At 29.7% G+C, this 14,713-nt stretch overlaps 1 non-coding gene across 1 annotated transcript; it reads left to right on the plus strand.

Annotated features, from left to right (window-relative positions):
• Positions 1–9,572: 9,572 nt before the first annotated feature.
• Positions 9,573–9,654, plus strand: TRNAS-AGA (transfer RNA serine (anticodon AGA)). The gene has a single exon. It is a non-coding gene; the product is annotated as a tRNA-Ser (tRNA).
• Positions 9,655–14,713: the final 5,059 nt, after the last annotated feature.

Below are 14,713 nucleotides of genomic sequence, written 5' to 3' on the forward strand. Positions count from 1 at the left end.
CATCTTTTTTTTGCACATAGCAAAACATACTTTATTTGCGACTTAGCAAAATCAAATCATAATATTTCCCATGGTAAGACATGCTTAGCATAATCATATCATTAAACATAGACTTTGTATTATATTGGGGCATCACTAGCATGTATGGAAATGCATCGTAACAAAAAGTGATTAAAGTTTAATACGATTTTTTAAGGAAACCACTAAAATGTTCCGTTTCAATCCTTCTTAAAATAAATATAACTTAAAAGGGTTTTGAAATTCATTCAAAACAACTAGAATATGATTCATCAGTCTATAAAATCATTATGACAGAAGATTTCATAAAACATTATTTTCTTAAATACGAGCTAGTTTTGCCGTAATAAAATCGATAATTGATTTACAAAATACATATTAATTCTCCAACAAGGCCCAAATTAATCAAGTCATTATAATATCTTATTTAAAATGAATTTAAGGTTGTCCCATCAGATTATAATTGGTTATGCAAATTTATAACGATCTTACAATTATTTTCGACAATTTGGGTATTTACCGTTATTTAAATGGTGTCTTAAATCCGTAAAATTTATAAACTATCTAATTTAAACTTATTTTATACTATGAGGCAGTAGGTTATTAATATAATTATAAATTTTTGATATAGGTCTATTTATACGGAAATTTAATTAACAATATTACACCTTTTAATAAATAAACATTTTCTATTAATTTGATAATTTAGTAAATAATTAATAATTTATTTTATAAAATTATACCAAAGTTCCAGAAATCATATAACATGTTTATTAGGCCATTTGAACTTATAAAAGTCATGTATGATGTTTTATTATTTTGTATAGACATTTTATCGATAAATAGAATAAATAGGTTTAAAATTATTTGAGTCTGAATAAAATATTATAAAAATTATATGATATTCTAGAAGCTATTTTAGGGGGTATAAAATTTTAAATAACCATTAAAAATCATGTGGGGTATTTTTAATAATTAATATCGTTATTTTACCGATAAACTGAATAAAATTTATTTAAGTCCATATATGGTCACGAAAATCCATATAAATTTTTGAACATGTATCTATTGTTTATATAAGTGTCAATTAAAATTTTCATGTCCAAAAGACGTCATTTAGTATTTATTTTATATTTTACTGTTTTTAAACTTACCGATTATTAATAACCGAATAAAAATTATTAAGGTCCTTAAATGACAACAAAACCTTTCTAAACTTTTACCAATTTTACCTACTGTCCATATGAGTATGTGAGAAAAATTTCAAGTCCATATGTCTTAATTATTTTTATTTTACCATTTTACAATTTAACGATTATTCAAAAATCATAAAAAAAAATTTCAAACTAAATATATTATGGCCAAATCTTGTTGGAGACATTATAATATGTTTTTATTAATTATTTTTGATGATGAAGAGTTCATCTAATACCATGTTTTATAATAAGAGTATTTAATAACGAATAATCTCAACAAAAAGTATCCAAGAAATTTTCTTAACATATAGCTATTGAAAATCTCTTTTAAAATGAATTTCAAATATTTTCAAATTCATATAATCATTTCTATCACAATAACTTTCACAAAGTACTGTTAAACATGCCTTTAAACATACAATAATTTATAAAATCAACATGTATGATGTCCACAATAATAATACATGTAATAAATTATTCCATACTCAAATGTAGCATTTTGACATCATTTTTCATGATTTAAGAACTTCTCTTTGGGAATTTTTTATTTTTTTTTAAAAACAAGTTTATACACAAACTTTTCCAACTTGTTCTTAAATCCTTTAAAAATCACCCCATGTGACATACCTCGACTCCAAGCCTATATAATTATTCCGTAAGCTCCTACGCGTTCTTAGAAGTGGTTCTAACTTCGGGTCCTTGCCCTTCAAGTCTCAACTCCAACTCTTTAACTAAACATATTGCATTCATCCAAAAATCAATAATAATTTTGGATTTCTAACATGCACTTAACTTTCCCTAGTTACAGTTGTTAGATTAATACTTGTGATGATTTTAACATATTTGGAGTATACTTATTATGTTGAGTAACACACTTAGTTAAGTCCCATAATTTTACTTGAATCTTTTAAGTAACAAAATTTATATGTTTGTGGAAATACATTTCTTACTTTCTATTATGGCCGATTTTTATAGATTTATAAGTGATGATTTTCTTAGTTTAGAGATAAAATACTCATTTTATAATGATTTTAGTTTATAGAAAGATTCATGTAAAAAAAATGTTTTATATGAACAAGTTTTAACAAAAATTAGTGGAATAAAGAAATGAACATAACTTTCTTTATACTTGGTGGATTTCTTCATGTTTGGTGTCTATAGAAAGCTCTTAAGATGAAGATTATTTTTATGGGAGATTTGAGTTTATAAATATAAATTTTCAGAAGTTTTAGATGGGTTTTTGAAGAAGATTTGAAGAGAAAAGAAAATGTTTTAGTTATTGAAAGTTTGGAGGATTCTAGTGTTTGTTTATAGATGAACTTGGGAGCAATGTGTTGGGGTTTATGGCTGAATAATTGTTCAAAAAATAGAGTGTTTTTGCTTTAAATATTTGCCTCTTGCATGCTTGTAATGATGCACAAGCTTTGGGTAGAACAAAAGGGATTATTGGGTAGAGTTTTTAGCTTGTGTATGTAAGTATACGAAGGGCTATAAGGGGAAGTAGGACAGCTTTAGCATGACTGGTTGGAGTTTTTTTTTTGGTGATTTTTGTCCATCATTTGATCTATTATAGTGTAAGAAATGTTTATCTAAGATAATTTAAGGTTTGGGTAAAAATTATTGTACATGTAACAAGTTATGTAACTTGTACTTCATATTTAAAAATCACTTGTATATGTGCGAAATATTTAATTTACTCCCATCATGGTTATATAATATGCTTGGGTAATAATTAAAATTTTCTCGAACTGTTATCGGTAGTTGCTCAACTTTAAGTTTTACCTCCAAAATTTACGTTACTTATTACGATTCATAATCACGTTACGAATTAACAAGTTTCTAATCATTATAGAGATTTTTCAAATTACTACCATCACTAATTAAATTACAATTAGTAACGAATAAATATATAAGAAAAATTAGGCGCTAAAAACGACTAATGAAATACGACTGTTTCAGTTCTGATCTGATACTGCAATTTTTTCAGACACCAGTGAAGCCTCGTTTCCAATTCGACTTAGCATTATTACGATCTTGATTTTGACAATGATCCTTTGTCAAATTATGATCATGAATTCATGATAAAATGTTGGGTAGGTTGAATGCCGACTTCAAGGCTTCGGGCCATGTTTATTGATGTCTTCTTCTGTAAAATATGTGTCTTGTGTAACCATGAGAAATGCCCAAAACAAACTAACAAAAAGAAGCTAGATTTTTTTTTATGATAGGTAGGCTTATATTATTGAGAAACAGGAAATTTGAACAAAATGAGCAAAAGTATATGAAAAACCCAAAATTAAGTATGGGGAAACTTAGTTCTCAAAATAAACACGTAAATCTCCAAACCTAGGTTAGAAGGTTGTTCACTATTACTAACTTTTTAACTCAATTTAAGTAATCGTCTGCTGTTGCCCGTTACTAACAGCAGGTCATATGCGAACAAAAAATTTTGATTAAGGTATATTGTTATACATGATTTTTAGATTGACTTTTTAATTCAGTTTAAGTAATCTTCAATCTTTATCATCCAATTTAAGTGAAGTAAATTAAATTTCGATACTAAGAATAACTTACCTGAGAAACGAATCAACGAATCATGATGAGTTTGAAATGGTAGAAGTGCGATTGTAATGGAAGAAGTACAATTGGAAGAAATTTCAAAACCCTAATTTAACTGGGAAGGGAAAGGAAATTTTGGGGAAAAATTTTGAAACCCCACTTTTAGAGATGTTGAGTTTCATAATGTTGAGTTTGGGGAAGGGGAAAGTTGAACGTGATAAGACAAAACATTTCTAATTTTGTTTTTTTTAAGTTTAAATCTTGAGTACTAATTGATATTTAACGGTAATCATTAATAGGTAGTCTTTGAGAAACAAAATATATTTTATAGGTGATTTTTGCCAAAAACAAACTTTTTCTAGGTAGTTTCTAATATTTTTTTTCATCTTTTAATTAATTTAGTTAGAATGTTTGATTTAATTTAAATTTGTTTCACGATGAGATTGTTTTAAATGAAAATTTGTGATATCCTTTTTGAAACTAAATATTAATCAGTTTGTGGCATCAAAATTATAATAAAACAGTTCGTTAGTTTATGTGAATTACAAATGGTTTTTATAATAAATACTCGATTGAATACAACCTTTTTAGTGCAACATATGCTCTATTATGCCTTTGAATGAGTGTTTTTTGGACTCCAGCTCTCCTCATATATAGTCTTTATAGAAGTGTGTATCCAACATATACTCTCATATATGATCTTCATAAAAATGTGGATGTCCCAACAAATCATTTCAAATAGGAGTTTTTTTTCATTGATCCATTACAAACTAAGTTGAATTGTTGGAGAGAGGAATGGTAAAAACACAAGACAGTGAATTAATAATTGATATAAAATAGTATTTCTACTCGGTCCTTTTTAATTAGCATCAACGAGATGATAATTGTTTTTAAAGAAAACTGAATATTTTATATAAATTAAGAGCGAGTTGAATGGTGTGTATCAAATTAAATTGAGTGATAATTTATAATGTACGGATAACATTAAAAGAAAGAGGCGGTCCACTTCTAAATAAGGACATTTTAAGCATTAGTCATTGTCTGCTGTTGCCCGTTACTAATAAATTTTAACTTAATGTTTTTGTTTTTAACTAAACACAATATAATAAAAAAAATTGGAAAATAACACATGTCGATTGCTTAGAGTTTTGCCAAATATAGAAGTATTAACTTAATAGGACTATAATTGATTGTGTACATGACAATTTATTTTCTTAATTTAATAGGACTATAAATGATTATGTGCATGTCAATTTATTTTCCTAAATGAATTTAAAGTTAAATTAAGTAAGTATTTAAATATAATTTTACATTAATTCTTTATATCTAAATAAGAATCTTAAAGAGATTAATTATTTTAAAAAAATATATTTTATACGTAAGTAAAATCTTAGAGAGTTAAATTAAAAGTCAAAGAAAAATGACATGACATTTGATCTTGACCAATATTTTAATCATTAAAGTATCTTTGACTAACATTTATTTATAGTTAAATTGAGTAAATTAGAGAATATAATATCATATGTTTATGTACGTCGATGCTAAAAAGAATCATACATTACATGGGTTTGAGATTTAAACCTTATACTTTATACGTGAAAGTAATTTATGTCCTGAGATGAGCTTTTGATTTGGAGAAACCAAATCATTATTAGGAGTATTACTTTTTTATAATAGGATAAGGCAGAGGGACGGAGCGAATTACGTGAGAATTGATCCATAATCATATTTAAAAAATCGTACTTATTCTCAATCTGAAATAATATCTAATATTTTAATTAAGTAAATTGGTATTCATACTTTGTAGAAAGACATTCTTCCTTTCACGTTGCACCGTAGATGCATGTCATGAGCATGCTTTGCTTTGTTGTTAGTTTATGTTTTGTTTGGGATCCTGTAGATCTTATGCATGTGCCTCTTTTACTTATCTTTGGAATTCACCTTCTACCATAACATGGATGATGGCTATCCACTATCAATCTTTTCATTATGTTATACTTCCTCGGTTATTATTTGATGTTCTTATCTTTTTTTTCACAATCTTAAATCATGTTGTCTGGATTTTATATCTATTAAAGTATTTTGTAAAAAAAATATATATAATATACAATAAAATTTATATGTTGAGACGATTTTAGTAATTAAATCTCACATGAATATATTTAATCTATAAAATATCGTTGAATTATGTATGAAGTTCGCTTTTCTTAAATAAAAATATTCATTATGAAAAGTATTAATGGGGAGCAAAGTGTAGGGAGTTTATAAGAGTTTAGAGAAGTTTTTAAAATGATTGTTAATATTAATCATAACATTATATTGTATTTATACTAGAAAAGAAATATCTAGAATATTACATAGAATAATATAAATACTAAAATAAAGATTACATGTAATATTACAAATTATTACTAGATAAAATAATTATATTCCCAAGATAATCATCATATCAATAGAGTTATCTTGATTGATATGTTGAGATTAAAATGATATGCAATTATATCTCTATTATTCCCCCTCAAGATGAACGTCCGAAAGGGAAAGTACAATCTTGAACAATAAGCGATAATGAGCACGAACATAGTTAAAGAAGAGAGTTTATCCTGACATGTTTTATGGAGGTTGTTGGTGGGAGAGCACTTGGATTTGGAAGGTTTGATGATGGTGATATGAAAAAAAAAAAAAAAGTTTCACAATGAGAAATGTGTTGTTGATATCGTGTTGTTTGTGAAGAAAGGTCATTGGAGTGATGTATTAAAATCACTAGAATTTCTTATCACGAAAGAAAGTAAAGGGATTTTATTGTTATTTGGTTTCTTTACACACGCTCAACTCAAAAATTTAGGATTTGAGTATAATAGAGTTTGAACCAATGAAAAAGAGAGATAAATATGAGTTTTATGAAATAAAATTTGGTTTTAGTCTTGGTTTAGAATCATAATTTATACGACCTCCATTAAAAAGGGACATTGAATTATTGAACTATCAATTTAGGTAATGAAAAAATTATTATACGGACACCATCATTTGTCAATGTTGACAACGGTTTTGATGATGTAGCCATGAAGTTTAGTGGAAGCCAAAAAAATTAATGGTTAGTTTGAAAGTGAGATTTAAACTACCACCGATGGGTGAAATAAGGGTTTTGTTTCGGTAATGAAATGATGAATTGTAAAAGACACTTAAAATACCTGGAGATAGGTGTAATCGGGTACAACCATCAATATGCTGAAAATGTTTATGATCCTTCCGCTGATGAGACCTCAAATCCTGCAATACAACGTTAGCCTTGTCCGGGGGGTGATTTCCCGGAAAACCCCTCCGACGCTCAAGTCAGATCGGGAGACAGAAAGTAATGAATATATGATAATGAATGAATACAAGATTAACGGATTGTAGGATGAGTTCAGATCAATTGAAGGAATATTTGGTTCAGTATAGATTGTACGTAGGAGGGTGAATATTTATTGTGGTGTAACGATAGCAATATAAAAGCTTAGTCCCCTGCAAATGATGTACGCGACATGTATTTATCATGGTAGAATGGAGGTTAAATGGTGAATAAATGTGGGAATCATGGGGATGATGGGTGAGTGGTAGATTATGGTGAGTAATGGGTAGTTATTTTAAGAAGTTATTAGACTGAGTTAGGTGGTTAGGATTTGACTAAATAAATTACGGGTTTATTTATTTGACCCCATAACAGGTTTAACAATTTTTTTTGTTTTTGTTTGAGAGGAAATGGTTAAGATGGGAGTGTTAGACCATTATGATTAGAATGAAAAAAGATCAAAGCTCTTGATACCATATAGAGAATTTAGATTAAAACGATATGCAATTATATCTCTGTTGCATAGGATATATTATATAAGTATTAAATTTTTTTTTATAGGATGGAATGTGATATTTGAATGCACTTGCTTGTGTTGTTAATGAATGTTGGGAGAATAAGAATACCAAGTGGAAGTATAATTTTGGAAGAATGGAATATCTTAGGTGTTAGGAGCCTCTAATATCAATTATGAATAGTGATATCTATACTACTAAATTACTAATCAACTTCACTTTGCTCTTTAGTTTTTTTTTTCTAATGTGGGACACTCAACTCACTTTGCTTTCTTTTGATTCACTAATTCAATCCAATTATGTATTAGGAATATCTTAAATGGAGAAAAGGACATTTTTGGGACAACTTGAAATAAAATAATCTTAGTGATAGGCTATAACTTACAAAAGAATGTTGAGAAAATAATGTATTTTTTTATCTCTTTAATCTTGTTGCATAACTTGCATTAAGCAAAAGCTTTTTTATGTAGTGCAATAAAATTAAAATGACAAATAGTAACTATAGTTGTATTAGGTGAAACTGAGTTATATTTTGTATTACGTGGAAAAAGAGTAATGTCTATTATATGTCTAAGTATAATTGTCAATGTGTCTAGGTATAAAGTTGTCCAATTGTCAATGTGTCTAGGTATAAAGTTGTCCAATTTAAAGCATGGCCAATTCTTCGGGGTTGAAGATGATTGAAAATGGTTGAAGATCTTCGAATGAGCTTACTAAACAAACAAAGGTTACTAACCCGAAGTGATCCCGATAAAACCTCTCTAATGCTTAAATTAAACGGAGGTTGAATGTGAATATAAAAGTAAAATTACTTGGAGATAATTTGGGAAAACTTACTTCATTATGATGTGTATATTTATAAATTAAACAGAGGTTATAGTTATTGGTTCTAATTGACATTTAAATTGACCGAATCTACTTTACAAACTCAATTGATGAAATGGATTTATGCGTAATACTAAATTAGGCTTGAATATTTCATTGACTATCTTTGACTTGGGTTTGACCAAGTTATGAACTTTCTTTTACTAAGTTTTAAGGCCCAATTATAATTAAGGCTTTGAACCCAAAACACTAGTTCTTAATCTCATAGAACTTTTTTTCATTTACCATTATTTATTTTGTCGAATTAGAACTATACTAACATGAAAAACTACAATGAAAAAGGTTTTCCAAGCTTTTTACGTACATTTTCCTTCAAAACTAGATTAAATTAAGAATCAGTTAGGAATGATAAATGCATTATAAAGAGGAAATATTATCTCTAGGACTAGTTGTAAATAGTGATTGAATAATATAGGAATAGTGTAAATATTGTACTATAAATATGTATGATTGCTTGTATTGCTATGGCTATTGGCGTACTAAGTATACTAGTTTAACAAACTGGTATCAAATTTTTCTACTTATATTCTCCCCAACTTTTAACACAATCATCCGCTTTTTTGGTTTTAATATTAATTGGTAGTCCTCTATTTCAAACTTAATAGTTTTTCTATCAAAAAACCAAACAGAAAAATAATAATTATAATTTGCACTGTTTTAATAATAATAATAATAATAATAATAATTTAATGAAAATTGCATGCTGCATATATTTTTTTCTAAACCAAACTCCTTTAATTATCGTATCACTACAAACTTGCCCCTGCGCTCCCTATAGATTTGTAAAAAAACCATTTATAAATATTACAATTACTTTGCACTTTAAAATTTGATAAATATCATGTATTATCACTTTTAATTTTATTTACAGATTTTATTTTTTTTCTTCATCTCATCCATGTAATTCTTTCATCTATTCATCTTATTCTCCTACTTTATAAAAAAATTTAATAAACATTTGATGTATTTTCTAAGGGTCAAAACTCAAAAGAAAGAGGAGTATTTTTTGATGTATTTTAAACCAAAATTGATCTAAAGTTAAAAAATGTTGAACTGGAAAGCAGGAAGGTGGACGTGCCGGAGTGGTTATCGGGCATGACTAGAAATCATGTGGGCTTTGCCCGCGCAGGTTCGAATCCTGCCGTCCACGTTTTATACCTTTGTTTGAAATTTTTTTTATCTGAAGTTCTGAACAGATCCCTATGTGTTGGATACCATGCCAATGGAATTACTATTTGTCGTTACCTTTTTCATTTTATCGCCACCCCTCTAATGAAATTACGATATTACCCCTAAAGTTAAAAAAATTACAAAAATATCACTTCACTTAAAAAATGTTTAACAAATGTAAATGGCACTTAATAACACTGTTATCGCTTAATAACATTATTATCGGAACTATATATATATATTGAATTTTCAGAGGCGTTATTGTAGTATATTCGAATTCAAACACGGTACTTTCTCTCTAAAAACACTACGTTAACTTAAACAAGCTAGAACTCTACATCGAACATCAATGGCATACCAAGACGAGCATGATAACGATTCGGTAAGTAATTAACCGGTTCGATTTTTGTCTTGAAAAAAAAAATTAGGAAGCAGTCGCACAAACCAGTCGCACAAAACGTGCGACTGGACCTAGGCTGAGTCGCACTTATTGTGCGACTGGGAATAAATTTTTTTTGTGTTTTTGAATTTCGAAATTTAAAATATCTTGCATGTAATTAATTTATTGTTTAAGTTGTTGTTAATTAATATATTTTAATTTATTATATTATGATAATGTTATTATAATAATTAGTGTAGTAGTGTTGAATATTAAAAATTTTTAAAAAAATAATATAACCAGTCGCACAAAAAGTGCGACTGTGCCTAGGGTGAGTCGCACAAAACGTGCGACTCGACCTAGGTGGAGTCGCACTTTTTGTGCGACTGGAATTTATTTTTTTTTTTGATTTTTTTATTTTTTTTATTTGTTTGAACTTCGAATTATAAAATTTATTTTGTTTAATTAAATTATTTTTTAAGTTATTTTTATTTCATAAATGTTGTAATATATTATTTTATTTTAATGTATTATTGTGCTATAATAATGTTATTTTATTTTAATTATTTTATTGAAAAATTAATTCTTCTGATTTTTTATAATTATTTTTGAAGTTATTATTATTTTGATATATTATGATAATGTTATTATAATTATTATTTGCAGGACTTTGAAAATTTAGGGGATAATGTAGATTATTCTGATAGATTTGTTACCGACAGAGAATTTGATTCAGTAGATGATTTACATGCTTGGGTTAGGCTAATGAGATAGCAGTAACAATTGGTTTTCAATTTACACGTGCTTCATATAAAAAAAAGAAGGACGTTCTAGAGTGAGTCTGTACTTAAGATGTCACCGCTACGATAATAGAAGGGGTGATTTGCATAACTTAGACAATGCTGCCCGACCTGGTTCCAAAAGTAGGGGTTGTGGGTGTAAATTTATGATTTTAGGAACTAGTCGTAACCCAGAGGAAAGACCTTGGACGGTTAGAGTGTTTCCTGGTGAAAAAGGAAGACATAACCACCCATTCTTCATGTACAGAGATGGTCAAATAAGAGTAAATAGGATGACTGCGGATATCAGGCAGCACATACGAGATCTAAGTGCAACTGGCATGCAACCAGCATTTATAATGTCTTTAATTAGAAGAAATTTTCCTCGTTTTTATGCTAGTATGAATCAAATTTACAATGTGAGACAGACAGACAGTCAATCAGGAGAGAAGAGATGGATGGTAGGACTCCTCTTCAACACTGTCTGTATATGGCCACGGAGCATAATTATGTAGTTTGGACAGACTTGGAAAGTGAGGGTCAGTTGACTAAATAATTGATTGCGAATCCAACATCTATCCAGATGCTACGTTCGTGGCCCCATGTTGTGTTGATAGACACAACGTACAAAACAAATAAGCAAAAGTGGCCCATTTGCGAAATCATTGGAATGACGTCGTGCGACATTATGGTCATCTCCCCCCATGGCATGTGGAAGGTGTTGGCGTCAGGCTGCCACCTTTCCACAAATGCCATAATGAGAGCATTGTCGATGTGCAGGTGCATTATATACGGCAGACGACCAAGGGGACTGCCAGGTAACACCCTGTACAATTCATCAGACATGTCCTAAAGTCTGATGATTGAATCCAACGTCTTCTTCCGAGCACGACATTCCAAAATCGGAGGGGTGCGCTCCGATCCCTCAAATATAACCTTTGCTACGTGCCCACCGTAGCTAGGTATTAAAGTGGTATCAACAGGGCCCCCGGGCTGGGGTGATGTGATCAACCAGTCCGTGTTCGCCGACTGCGAGCACCTCCTCCCCCGTGGAGCCGCATCCTCAACCTGGCTTACTCCTGCTTGGTCAGAAGTGTCACCCGAGCCATGCCCTCTAATCCTGAACTGACTAGCATGCCCTCTTACGATCGTCCAATCAACAGGATGACATGCAGACTCATCCTGACTGAGTGACTTTTCCCGACTAAGAGACTCGTCGTAATCAGTATCATCGTCACCTGAGCCGACCATATGACTATGTAGGCTACTCTGGCGCTCAAAGCGACTACGCACTTGCTCTAGGGTACTTGAACGTTGGGCCTGACTATGTATGGCCACCTGTTCTTGCCTTGCTCGCCTTGCAGATCCCGTAACCCCCTTCTCATGGGGATCCCCTCTCAGTAAAGTTGGCCTAGATCTATTGCCGCTTAATAACCCTCTAAAAAATCCTTTTCCCTTACCTTGATTTCCAGCCATTTACTACAATTTTCATATTTTAAATTAAGACGACATTCCAAAGTTAATTTAATAAACACTTAGAATCATATAAATTACAAATAAGTAACAACAAAAATAATTCACAATTACAAACAAATAAACAATTATTATATTTATAAATATTTAAACAGCTAAAATTTAATAAATTAATTACACAAAATAAATTCATTCCAAATTAAAAAAAAATTAATTCAAAATTCTGATTCGAAATAAAAAAAAAAAAATTCCAGTCGCACAAAAAGTGCGACTACACCTAGGTACAGTCGCACTTTTTGTGCGACTGGGTTGTGCACCTGGGGTTTGAATTTATTTAATTTTTTATTTATTTAATTTTTTTTTAATTTTTCTCACATTTAAATTAAAAACTACTTCTTACAATAACATTATCATAATACAATCTATTACAACATTTATTAAACAACAATAACTAAGAAAATAAATTAATTAAACACAACAAACTCATTCGAAATTAAAAAAAAAAAAAATCAGATGTTCATCCCAGTCGCACAAAAAGTGCGACTCCACCTAGGTACAGTTGCACTTTTTGTGCGACTGCGGAGAATTTTTTTTTTTCTCAAATCTAAATTAAAAACTACTTCTTACAATAACATTATCATAATACATTCTATTATAATATTTACTAAATAACATTAACTAAGAAAATAAATTAATTAAACACAACAAACTCATTCGAAATTTTAAAAAAATAAAAAAATAAAAAAAATAATGTTCTTCACAGTCGCACAAAAAGTGCGACTGTACCTAGGTACAGTCACACTTTTCGTGCGACTGTGAAGAACTTTTTTTTTTCTTCGAATGAATTAAAATAAAAATTACCCCGAATTTTTGTCGACGACTTCGATTCCAAAGTTTTAGCTCCGATTACTTTTATGTGAAGAATTTGAATTTATGGAAGTGATGAGAGTGTTATTGAGTGAATTTGAAGTGTTTTTATAGAGGTTTTAAGGTTAGTGGCATTTTCGTAATTTTTTAAATTTCAGGGACAAATTTGTAGTTTCATTCGAGGGGTGGCGATAAAATAAAAAAGGTGGCGACAAATAAGAATCGGAAAAATATTTCACAGCTCAAATTGGGTAAAGCAAGTGAAGTACATAGATTAGAGATTCTCCCTTTAATCCTTTATTCTGATTCTGATTCCATATGTCAGTCATCAGTGGGTGAGACTGAGAGTTGGGAGAAAAGAAAATCAGACCCCTGTTTAATGTTTCCTACACATGTTTCCAAAGATTGAAGGGCAGAGGGATCAGAATATCATCTCATGTTAATTTCCTTCAAAGTATGTTATTATTTTGATAAGTAATCCATACTCAACACATGAATGTTTGACTCATCTTATACCTGTTTACTTGAATTTGTCCTTGCAATCCTAGACAACATTAGTGATTGTAACTTGGAATTCATACTTAATCTGTTCCGTCTTCTATTTTGATCTGTCTTATTAAATTTACACCTTTATTTTTACGTTCGCACTCTTTTTCTTTTAATTTCATTTACAAACTTATTTTTTCTTTACATTTTAACTGATCATGATTGTCATATTTTGTTTTATTTTGTAACTACAAATAAATTTTTACATTACAAATTTTAGGTGCTTTTTCAAGGTGATAACCGGAGTAAAAAAGTACTTCTATTTAGTATTATCAGTGGGTTACTTCATTGTCAACCATTGACATAAATTGTCAATACATAGGTCACACTTTTAACTATCCGGTAATTGAGTCAGCATATAGGTCGCATTTAACGACAAACCTAATATATTGGGATTTTTTGGTACTCAATTATGAACACCCCTAAATAAGAGTCAGAATCAGAGCCATCAACTCAATATTCCGCACAAGTCGAAGTTCAGATTTCGGAAGAGAGAAAGATAACGGACAAATCATACCCGTAATAAAAAGAAAAAAACAAGCATGAATAACACGAATTTTATGTCGTTTTCATTCATCAAGATGGCCAACATGCCCAAGCCCACATTACTATTTCATAGAAAAAACGCTTACATTTCGAAAATGAGATTCACATGTAACAAAAACAGACACAAGACACTCTGGTGAAAAACTTTATGGTGCAAAGTCACATGATGTTCATTGGATTTATGTGAGCAATACAAACAGAGATGATGATTCATTACTTTACACTCCTTTGCCCTGTGTTTGCTGCTTGATACAAATATTCATCGGATTTATGTGGGCAATACAAATATAGCAAATTAAATGAGACGAGACTTCTAGAACATCAACTGTTAAAGCAAGTGCCAATAATTTTAATGATGACGTTAACTTTAAACATATAATCGAACATGCTTTGTCCTGTACTTTGGAGAGGGTCGACAAAGATGTGTCGGATATGGGTGGTTTAAGGTT

This window comes from Amaranthus tricolor, chromosome 1 (assembly GCF_026212465.1).
Source record: "Amaranthus tricolor cultivar Red isolate AtriRed21 chromosome 1, ASM2621246v1, whole genome shotgun sequence".
Lineage (NCBI taxonomy): Eukaryota > Viridiplantae > Streptophyta > Magnoliopsida > Caryophyllales > Amaranthaceae > Amaranthus > Amaranthus tricolor.